Source organism: Asparagus officinalis, chromosome 9 (genome assembly GCF_001876935.1).
Source record: "Asparagus officinalis chromosome 9, Aspof.V1, whole genome shotgun sequence".
In the NCBI taxonomy this organism is placed as follows: Eukaryota; Viridiplantae; Streptophyta; class Magnoliopsida; order Asparagales; family Asparagaceae; genus Asparagus; species Asparagus officinalis.
Genome location: NC_033802.1, coordinates 44,113,267 through 44,125,390, shown reverse-complemented (window position 1 = coordinate 44,125,390; position 12,124 = coordinate 44,113,267).

Sequence of the window (12,124 nt, the reverse complement as noted above, 5' to 3'; positions counted from 1 at the left end):
CACTTCTGACCTCTGTACCCGTTTGGATCGTCTCGAGACTCAGTTCTCAACTATCTAGAGGGATGTTAGGACGATTCTATCTTATCAGCGTCAGTCTCTCGGGATTCCGGATCCCTCTTCCAGTTCTGAGTCTGATTCTGAGGAGGGCCCTGCTGATGGCTCTGGCTCTGATGATGGATCTGGCCCTGCTTCTGATGGTGATGGTGATGGTGATAATTGATTCTTACTGCTTATTGGAGTTTTTTTATTGTTTCTATGCTTATGGTGATGTTTTATTCTGAGTTGTAGAACTTGATACTTATGCTCTTTTTTTTGAGTTGTAATAACTCTATGATTGTGTGGAACTATGTGACTTTGTGACACTTTTGTGTATGGTTTGTAGTCTTGTGGAACAAACTATGTTTGTGGAAAACTATGTAGTTTCTAATGTTTAAGTGATGATTTGTGATCTATTGTGTTAGTTTATCTTTTCTATGTGCTATGCATGGTCAAAACATTTTTCATGCTATGTTTATGGAAAGTATGTTGCTAATGATGCGTTCTTTGGTCTCTACATGCCTATGGTTGTGTATGATTATTGTTTAGCTCCTATATATGTTCTTTAGATGTCATTTATGCAATTTGACAGGGGGAGCTTTTGGCAATTCACTTGGTTTTTTTATCTGTGCTTATATGCAGGGGGAGCGTTGCTCCTATTTTTTATTTTTTCCCTTTTTGATGTTGTCAAAGGGGGAGAAAATCCACATATGGTTTATTTATTATTTACTCATGTATGGTTTATTCATGTTGTATACATGATTGGTTTATATGTGGTTTATCAGTATACATTTCATATTCATGTATAAATTGTTTGCCATCATCAAAAAGAGGGAGATTGTTGACCCTATAGTTTTGATGATGATTTGTCAAATAATTTATCACTAATATATTCTCTACTTTTGTGTTTATGTTTCTCTTTACAGGTATTTACAGGTATTTCAACACACGACAATCAAGCGTTAAAGATTCAAGTTCATATGTGTGGATTTACCTAGGTATAAGTTTAGTTTACTTACATATATTGTATGATTATATCTAAGCTCAATATATGTACACTTAACACGATTTTTGACGTTTTCTATCATATAAATGATTTTTCATCAAACGTTGTTAAGATATCTTTTATCTCATGATTATAGCTCTTTCATACTTCATTATATACATATAATATATGCATAATATATATATACATATTTACAAGCCTTATGTCAATTTTCATGTTCACGAAAAACAGGTTTTCTGAACACTTTTCAAAAACAGGGAGTTTTCACAAACGAAAATTGATTTTCCAAAAATTCCTTTTCAAACATGTTTATTTCATCATTTAGAAACTTTCCCCAAAGTTTCACTATTTTTGGAATTGATTTGATATTTTTAATGAATTTTCAAAATAGCCCAAAAACCTGTCAATATGCAATGTATCAGATTCCGGTCGACCACCACGGTCGACCGCCAGTTGCAATTTTCTTAACTTGCCTTTTTTGTGCTCGTGGTCGACCGTGACGGTCGACCGTGAAAACATCCATCGACCGCCGCGGTCGACCGCCAGCTTTATATTTTCAAAACTGTGTTTTTTGAGCTTCGCGGTCGACCGCACCGGTCGACCGCCAAACTGTCAGATCACTTCCAACGGCTAGTTTTTACAGCTGTTTTCAAATAGGTTTTTTGGTCTTTTACTTGTATTTTTACTGATGTATTGGGTTGCTATATATAACCCATTGCTGCTCTCCTTCTATAAAAAAACCAAGAAATCTAAGTTTTGTGTTTAACAAAATATTTAGTGTGTTTCAAAGAGCTGTTTAAAGCTGATTTCATCAATCTGTCTTAAGAGAAGTTTTCTTACAACAAGAAGTGGCTTTCAAATACTATTGGGATCATCATCTACTGTTTTTCTTGTTTGAGAAGTTTTCTAAACTCTTATATAGGTTGTTATTTCATTTTCATTTCAATTAGCTATATTTATTGAGTTTCATTCACTGTTATCACATACACATATTGAGCTTAATATCTTCATACCATATAGTATGGGTTGTGGGGTGTGATTTAGTGAGTGTGAGCTTCATTGTGTTCTCACTTGTTATTTAAGAACAAACCATTGTATTTAATATTCTTTTGTGAGAATCACTTGTAGTACACTTGTACACCGAGAGAAGTGTGAGGCGAGAGATGGGGTCGAATCCAATAGGAGTGGCATCGGTTGACGAACCTAGGGAGAGATTGTAACCGAGAACTTGAGGAGGAGGACACGGGCTAGGTTCCAACACTTAGTGTAAAGTGTGATTGCATAGTGTTTGTGTAGTGTGAGAGTTTTCGGTGATCTTGTAAACCGAGAGTGTAGAAGTTCCGGCTTCCAAACCGGATTGTGATAGTGGATATCTCCTCGAGGTGAGGAGCGGGGATGTAGGTTGTGGTAAACATATCGTGTGTTTGTGTTTTGCTTGGCTTATAATTTATTTGTGCATATTCTTATTGTTCTTATTCATATCTATCTCTTGTAAGAACATATTGATCAACATAATTTTAATTGGCAATTAATCGGGATTAGATTAGCATAAGACCCTAATCACCCCCCTCTAGGGTCTAACAGCTTTACTTTCGTATGTTTCTTGCATGTGATCACGACCCCTGTTCACACTTCATGACATTGACACTTAGCGTAATTGCATTTATTATTCCATGTTGAGATCATGAGAAGTACATGACTATAGTGACATGTATGACACAGTTAGGATCTAGAACCTCGTGTGTAGTTGAACTGGAATTACGAGATTTGGCGTGAGAAGTCTTGGTCCATGTGAGAGGTTGGGATTGTTGATGTATATTTTAGGCTCATGACGGTGAAGTTTGTGTAGTCACCGTGGTGGGTCTGAGGAGTTGAGATATTCGTGATTGTGGTTGTATTCCGGGCTCGCGTCGGTAAAGTTTGTGTAGCACCGGGATGGGTCTGAAGAGTTAAGATATTTGTGATTGTTGATGTATTTTCCAGGCTCGCGCCAGTGAAGTTTGTGTAGTCACTAGGGTGGGTCTGATGAGTTGAGATATTTGTGATTGTAGTTGTATTCCGGGCTCACGCCGGTAAAGTTTATGTAGTCACCGGGGTGGGTCTGAGGAGTTGGGATATTTGTGATTTGCGATCAGTCAGTTACCCGAGGATATGAGTTCGACCTTATGTGAGATGTGACCAGTGACCTGTTATAGAATGGCTAGTTACATGACCTCGTTATTTAGATGATTATGGATTTCTGTGAGATGTTGGTCAGTTGTGTTTCTTTCATACATAGATCGGGATTAATATTTAATTATTTATAATTTGAGACATATGGTATATACATGAGTGTTTCTTTGTTTGGATTATTTCGCTTGACGTACTACGTCTCGAGTTGTAGATTTTTAAGTATTAATTCCATCTAGTGTATGACATTGTTTCATGGATGATTTTTGATCACTAGCTGCATGATCGACATTGTTACTTGATTGATTTTCTTGAATTTCTAGTTACATGTCCTTTTGTCATTTCTATTATTGTATCGTTTTCCGCTTTGGTTTTTGTTTGTTCTATTTTCTTTTGTGGGGTCTTGCCGTGTTCCGTGCACACTGATATGCACCTGTTTTCTCTGGTGTACGTCAGACTTAGAGGAAGAACATGTTCAACAGGAGCCAGAAGATTCTCAGCAGGAGTGTCTTGTAGACGGAGCAGAAGAAGGAGTCGAAGCCTATTCTTTTCATTCATTAGTTGATGGTTCCAGTTTACCTTTGTAGTTCTTTCCATTCCTGGATCGATGTATTTTATATTTTTTTAGTTTTTAGTTGTTCAATTTTGTATAAGGGCATGTTTGGCCAGAATATTATGCATTGGATGATAATTAATTTATGATATGTATTATTTTATTCTGAGTTTGTCTATTATATTCTTGATATCTATGATCGGGGATTTGTGCCTTTGCATTGTATTTATTTCCAGACACTTAGCGTATTAGGTTGAGGATGAATTTATTCTCCTTAATCGAATATGTCGCGGGCTTGTTCACGTTCTGATTCCCGAGTATTTTGGGAAGTGGGGTGTGACAGGACAATTAGATTCTTAGGACAGTGCCTTGCACGTCTCGACCATCAGGCCGTATTTCTAACCTTATTTAATTTTTGTTTGAATTATATTATTTCTGTGTTATAATATTTATCTAATATTATCTGATTTAATAATCAACTATTTAAAACTTAATTTCGTGTTAATTATTGTCTAAACAGCTAATATTCCCAACTATCCAAGAACCTAAATACGCTGTTTAGAATAATATCATGTTTATCATGTTTAGTATTATGTTTCGTATTATGTATGTTATGTTAATGCAGTCTACATCTTATAAAAACCGACATGTTACACTTGATTTTGTTGTTTGAATGTTTAAATCACATCTGTTGCATTATAATAACAAAATTATCCATTCATCATGAGATTATGGCTACAAGTGAAATTATATCGACTAAACCAGAGAAGTTTGATGAAAACAATTTTCCTCGTTGGCAAAAACCAAATGAGATTTTGACTAACAACTCTAAATCTAATAACAACCCATCTTTATCTAGACTAGTTACTAGGCAATCTTCCTCATCTTCCTCCACAGATTCCATTCCTATCCCGAGAACACCTCAAGAAATAGAGTATCATTGTCTACACAGAATCTTAGGAGCCTTATCTGATATGTTATATGATATATATTATACTATCACTAATGCTAAAGTTCTGTGGGAAACACTAGAAAAAAAAGTATGGTTTAGATGATATGAGAATTAAAAGATTTAAAGCTTCCGACTTTAACAAATTTAAAATGGTAGATTCTAAACCAATGAATGAGCAAATTCATAAATTTGAACATATAGTTCACCAACTAAAAATAAATGGATCTATCTTAGATGAGACGTTTCAGATAGCATGCCTTATAGACAAACTTCTTGAGTCCTGGTCAGATTTTGCCAAAAACCATAACCATACCCAAGGAGATCTTACCCTAGAACAAGTGTTGAATGCCATTAGAATCGAAGAGCGACATAGACTCAGGGAGAAAAATATGACGAAATTCAAACCCAAAGAACCCAAAGTAAACAATGTTGAATCCAAACCATTTCCCCAACACAAGAAACGTCCCTTCCACCAAAATCAAAATAAAACATTTAAGAAAAAATCCTTTCATCAAAATAAGAACCCTGTCCACTTTCAAAAGAAGGAAGGAGCTGAACGTCGAGCTTGTTTCGTTTGTGGATGAACCAACCATCTTGCTAAGAACTGCTTCTACAAGAAAACAGAACCACCCAAGCCTAGGAAGGGAGGACCTCCACCTAATAAGTCACAAGTAAATATGGTGACTTCTAGTTCAGCTAAGACAGCTTTCAGGTCTAATCTCTTCACTCCTAAAGTAAACATGACCTTTCAAGCAAATGATTGGTGGATTGACACTAGAGCTAATATTCACGTTTTCTCTAATCAATCTCTGTTTTTCACTTATCACTTCTCAAGTAGAGGAACTGTGATAATGGGAAATAATAATGTGGCTCCTGTATTTGGAATAGGTCGGATCAACCAAAAACTAACTTCAGATAAGACTTTGATCCTGTAGGATGTCCACCATGTACCAGACATTTGGAGAAATTTGATTAGTGGATCTTTATTAGTGCAACAAGGCTACAAACTTGTTTTTGAATCAAATAAAGTTGTAATAACTAAGGGATTGAACTTCATTGGAAAAGGCTTTTTATGTGATGGTCTTTTAAAATTGAATGTCAAGAATTCTACTCTTCCATCTCTAATAGTTTTGAATATCGAACCTTCTATCACTTGGCATCAAAGATTAGTACATGTGAATTATAATTCAATTAAAAGATTGATGCATCTCAATATAATTCCAAAGCTTAATATAAAAGATGATGGAAAAATGAAATATGTGTAGAAGCTAAACTTCCTAAGAAACCATTTAAAACTTTTGATAGAGATTCTGAGATATTAGAACTCATCCATAGTGATGTCTGTGATTCCGGAAGAACATCTAGAGGAGGTAAAAAATATTTCATAACTTTTATAGATGATTGTTCTAAATATTGTTACATCTACTTAATTAAGACCAAAGACGAAGTTATAAACAAATTCAAAATATATAAAGCAAAAGTTGAAAATCAGTTGGATAGGAAAATTAAAATACTAAGATCAGATAGAGGTGGTGAATACACTTCTAATGAATTACAATAATTATGTGAAGAGAATGGAATCATTCATGAAATAAATGCTCTGTATACACCTCAATCTAATGGGGTAGCTGAGAGAAAGAATAGAACTTTAATGGACATGATAAACTCGATGTTGATTAATTCTGGTGTGCTAGAGAATCTGTGGGGAGAAGCTCTCATGACTGCTTGCTATATACTAAATAGAATTCCATTCAAGAATTCTGATAAAACACCTTACACAATTTGGAAGAATAGAAACTCTAATTTAGATCACCTGAAAGTGTGGGGGTGCTTAGCAAAAGTTAAAATACCTAAGAATAAGAGAAAGAAGATTGGCCCTAAAACTGTAGATGGAATATTTAAAAAGTTAAAATACCTAAGAATAAGAGAAAGAAGATTGGCCCTAAAACTGTAGATGGAATATTTATTGGCTATGCTTCTGATAGTAATGCAAATAGATTTTTAATAATCAACTCTGACATTAATAAGATAGCCAACAACACCATAATTGAAGCTAGGAATGCACATTACTTTGAAAATATTTTTCCTTACAAGACCAGAGTAAACAACACAGGTCCTAGCTGTAGCAATTCAGATCCTAGTTCTAACCAAGGTGAAACTAGTTCTAAACAAATTAGACCACTAGAAAGTCCAGGGGAGCCTAGGAGAAGTAAAAGAACTAGAATAGAAAAGGTCCATGAAGATTTCTATGTATTACTTGTAGAAGATTCTCTAATTACATTTGAAGATACAATGAAATCAGTGGATGCTCCATTTTGAAAGGAAGCTATAAATAATGAGATACAATCTATAGTTTAAAATCATACTTGGGAACTAACTGATCTTCTTTCAGGCTGCAAAACTATAGGATGTAAATGAGTATTTAAGAAGAAACTCAGACTAGATGGAACAATAGATAAATATAAGGCCAGATCAGTAGCTAAAAGATATACCCAAAAATCTGGTATTGATTATTTTCATGTCTATTCTCCAGTAGCTAGGATTACTACCATTAGAGTCCTTATAGATTTAGCATCCATTCACAAACTTATAATACATCAAATGGATGTTAAAACTGTAATCTTAAATGGAGACTTAGATAAAAAAATTTATATGGATCAACCCGAGGGATCTGTTGCTTATGGACAAGAGAAGAAAGTATGCAAACTTATTAGATCACAATATGGTCTCAAACAAGCTCCAAAACAATGGTACATGAAATTTGATGAGATCATACTATCCTATGGATTTGTAATTAACTAAACAGATGAGTATGTATATCATAAAATAGATAATAATAACAAAATTGTGATTTTATGCTTATATGTTGATGATATTCTTATTTTTGGCTTTGACATACAAAGCATAAATGAAATCAAATATTTTTTATCACCAAATTTTGACATGAAAGATTTAGGTCAAACTAATTTAATTCTTAACACTAAAACCTTGAAAAATGAGAATGGATATGTGTTGTCATAATCACACTACATAGAGAAAATACTCAAGAACTTTTATAATCTAATTTGTCAACCTGTTTCTACTCCATATGATCCTAATGTACATCTAAAGAAAAATACAGGTTATCCTCAATTACAAAGAGAATATGCACAAATAATTGGATCATTAAGATTCCTGACAAACTACATCAGACCTGACATTGCTTATGCAGTAAATAGACTTAGTAGATATATATCAAACCCTGATAAGAGTCATTGGGATGCTCTAGAAAGAATTTTAAGGTATCTAAAAGGAACTATGAACTATAGTTTACATTATAAAGGTTATCCATCTGTATTAGAAGGATACTCAGATGCAAATTAGATTAGTGACTCAGTAGATGTAAAATCCATCACTGGTTTTGTGTTCCTTTTCGGAGGAGGAGTTGTGTCCTGGAAATCTACTAAATAAACTGTAATGGCTAGAAGTACAATGGAATCAGAAATGATAGCTCTTGATACTACTAGTATAGAAGCTGAATGGTTGAAAGATTTACTTACTAAAATTCCATTAATACAAAAACCATTACCAGCTATTTCTATTCATTGTGATTGCAGGTCAGCGATTGACAAATGTCATCAAGAGAATGCAAATGTGAAGATAAATCGACACTTGAAAGTGCGACATAAATCCTTGAGATATACGATGAAAAACCATGTAATAGCCTTAGATTTTGTAAGATCAGAGAAAAATCTTGCAGATCACTTAACTAAAGGCTTATCTAGGGCAGTGGTCCTAGAATCATCGAGGGGGATGTGATTAAGCCCATAAGAAAAATCACTGCAATGGCAACCCAACCTCGCAGAGGTTCAACGGGTAGAAATAAACTGGACGAGTGATTAATTGTGAGGAGCACTGAATTTATTTGCTCCCATCCCTAGGATGACCAGTGTTAATAAAAAAGCAAGTGAAAAGTTGAGTTAAACTCTTAATGAATCCAAGACCCATGAGGCAGGATGCTTATTTTCTCGTATCCTTATTAGGATTCACCTATATGTGTGTAGTTGTGAGGCCGCGACTATGGGATCAGGGCTACTCTCTAGTAACACACATGATAGATACGTGCGCAAGGTCGATAATAGCACAACCCACTTAGAATTCTTCAAAGCTATACTATGTGTGCTTGTAGGACCCTAGAGGGGGGGTGATTAGGGTCAAGAGGCTCTAATATGCAATTTAAAACTCAGCACAAGCAAACCACAAAATAGAAGTGCAATCAAATAGAAAGAGATAGAGTTAGGAATCGTTATCCTTGACGCGCGATGTGTTAACGAGGTTCGGCCCGCTGACCTACGTCCCCGCTCCCCACTCTCGAGGAGAAATCCACTAACACATCCGGTTTGGAAGCCGGAACTTCGTCTACATAGTGATCTCACAAGATCTCTCTCTCACTACACAGTTTGATCTCACAAATCACACTTCCTCACAGTAGATCTCCACAGATCTCAACCACACAGCAGCAGAAGAAAAACAAGCAAGAACCTCTCTTTACAAAAGCCCCTATAGCAAAGAGAAGAGTACTGAAGCTGGGAAGTGAAACACACTTGAAACCAAGGGAAAAACAGAGTTTTGAAAATTTTCTCAGGAAACAGAAAAAGCTCTCTGATTTTCAAACGTTAGGGCTTGAGGAAGAAGAAGGGGTCTGGGGAGTTTTATAGGAGAGTTTAAATCATTTTAAAACAAAAACAAATCTTCCCAAATGAGATAATAATCGCTTCTTCAGGCCCTCATCACAGACTGTGCCAATCACTAACAAGTGAAAGCACAACTGTCGAGGCAAACGACCGTTTTAAAAAAGTCGCGGCTGAACGAAGACTAAATCAGTTGACCGAAGGAAATTTCGGTCGACCGGAAAAAGCCTTCGGTCGATCGACCGAAAAATTCGGTCGACCGCGAGCAGCTATGGAAACTCGACCGATTTCTGATATTTTCCAGAAAACAGGTTTTTGACCAACTTGAAATATTTGCAAGATATTCATTTGACCTCTGAAAATTCTGAAACTTTGTAAAATGTTTTTAATACTAAAAACAAACTGTTTGGAAAAAGAATTTTGCAGATAGGTACTCATACTTGTGAAAAATAGTGTTTTGTGAAAAACGCTTAAAAAACACAAGTCTAAAAACGTGTGTGTGATTCCCAATAGCTTCAAGTAAACTCAGTAACTCTTTGCCTACATTCTAGCACTAGAGAGAAAAACAAAAGAAAGCTAATATCCTCATATAGAGAGCAATATACTTGAGCTTTGATATAGCTTGAATCGGATGAAGCTTTTGATTGAATTTGTCGTTCTTGAAATAACGTTGCTTCATCTCTTGGCCTCCTCCTCCTTTGGATATCTTCGTTGTAGCATATATTCCATCCATCCTCCATTAATGGCACTAACGAGCTTAATAAAGGAATTTGCTACATTTACACTCAATAAGCCATTAGTACCGATAATGGTGGTTGTAAGAACATCATCAAAACATAAGGGCTAACAATCTCCCCCTTTTTGATGATGACAACCAACCATTATATAAGAGCAAAAATGAGATAGCTTATAGATAGGTGCTCCCCCTATCTATGAGCTCCCCCAAAATATATGCAACAAATGAGGAGATTGCTCTCCCCCTTTGTCACCATAAAAAAAATGGGGTAAAGAGAAATGCCGAATGCAAAATGCAACTAAGCAAGCAAACAATGTAGAACTTTCACATAGTGCATAAGCCCAAACCATTTCTTATGCGACAAAAATCATCCTCTCCAAGAGGCTTAGTAAATATATCCGCTAGTTGAGATTTGGTGTCAACAAATACTAGGGATACATCTTGTCACTCTACATGATCGCGTAAGAAATGATGGCGCACGTCAATATGCTTAGTTCTAGAATGCAAAACTGAATTTTTGGAAATATTTATGGCACTTGTGTTATCACAAAAGATTTTAATATTTTGAAAATTCAAATCATAGTCAACTAAACTTTGTTTCATCCATAAAACTTGAGCACAACATAAGCCGGCGGCAATGTATTCCGCTTCCGTAGTGGACAATGCAACACAATTTTGTTTCTTGGAAGCCCAAGAAACAAGGGAATTTCCTAAGAATTGGCATGTTCCACTAGTACTTTTGCGATCTACCTTACATCCGGCAAAGTCGGCATCACAAAATCCATATAAATCAAAAGTGGTACTTTTTGGATAAAACAAACCAAGGTTAAAAGTTCCATTAACATACTTAATGATTCTTTTAACCGCAATTAAATGAGACGCTTTGGAAGAGGCTTGAAAACGTGCACATGCACATACACTAAACATGATATCGGGTCTACTAGCGGTGAGATAAAGAAGACTACCTATCATACCTCGATATAGTTTTTGGTTCACATTTTCTCCACTCTCATCGGCATCAAGCTTAACACTAGTACTCATGGGAGTAGGCGCATGCTTAGAATTCTCCAACTTGAATTTCTTCACCAATTCCTTCGCATACTTGCTTTGAGAAATAAAGATCCCGTCCTTAGTTTGCTTGACTTGGAGCCCGAGAAAGAATGTAAGCTCTCCCATCATACTCATCTCAAAGTGATCCTGCATAACTTTAGAAAATTCCTTGCACAAGGATTCATTAGTAGCACCAAAAATAATGTCATCCACATATATTTGAACTAAAATGAAATCATTTTTCCTTTTTAGAATTCTCCAACTTGAATTTTTTCACCAATTCCTTCGCATACTTGCTTTGAGAAATAAAGATCCCGTCCTTAGTTTGCTTGACTTGGAGCCCGAGAAAGAATGTAAGCTCTCCCATCATACTCATCTCAAAGTGATCCTGCATAACTTTAGAAAATTCCTTGCACAAGGATTCATTAGTAGCACCAAAAATAATGTCATCCACATATATTTGAACTAAAATGAAATCATTTTTCCTTTTTCTCACAAAAAGTGTGTTATCAATAGATCCTTTTGAAAAACCATTTGCAACAAGAAAACTAGAGAGGCGAGCATACCAAGCCCTAGGAGCTTGTTTCAACCCATATAAGGCTTTTTGTACCCGGTAAACATGATTTGGAAAATTATGATCTATAAAACCGGGGGGTTGCTCAACATACACTTCCTCTTCTATAAAACCATTTAAGAAAGCACTTTTGACATCCATTTGAAATAGTTTGAAATTTTTAAAACTAGCAAATGCCAAAAAACATCCTAATAGATTCCAACCTTGCAACCGGTGCAAAGGTTTCATCATAGTCTATGCCCTCCTCTTGATTGTATCCTTGGGCAACCAAACGTGCTTTATTTCTAGTTACAATGCCATGTTCATCAAGTTTGTTTCTAAAAACCCATTTTGTACCAATAACACTAGCATTATTTGGTCTAGGAACTAACTTCCAAA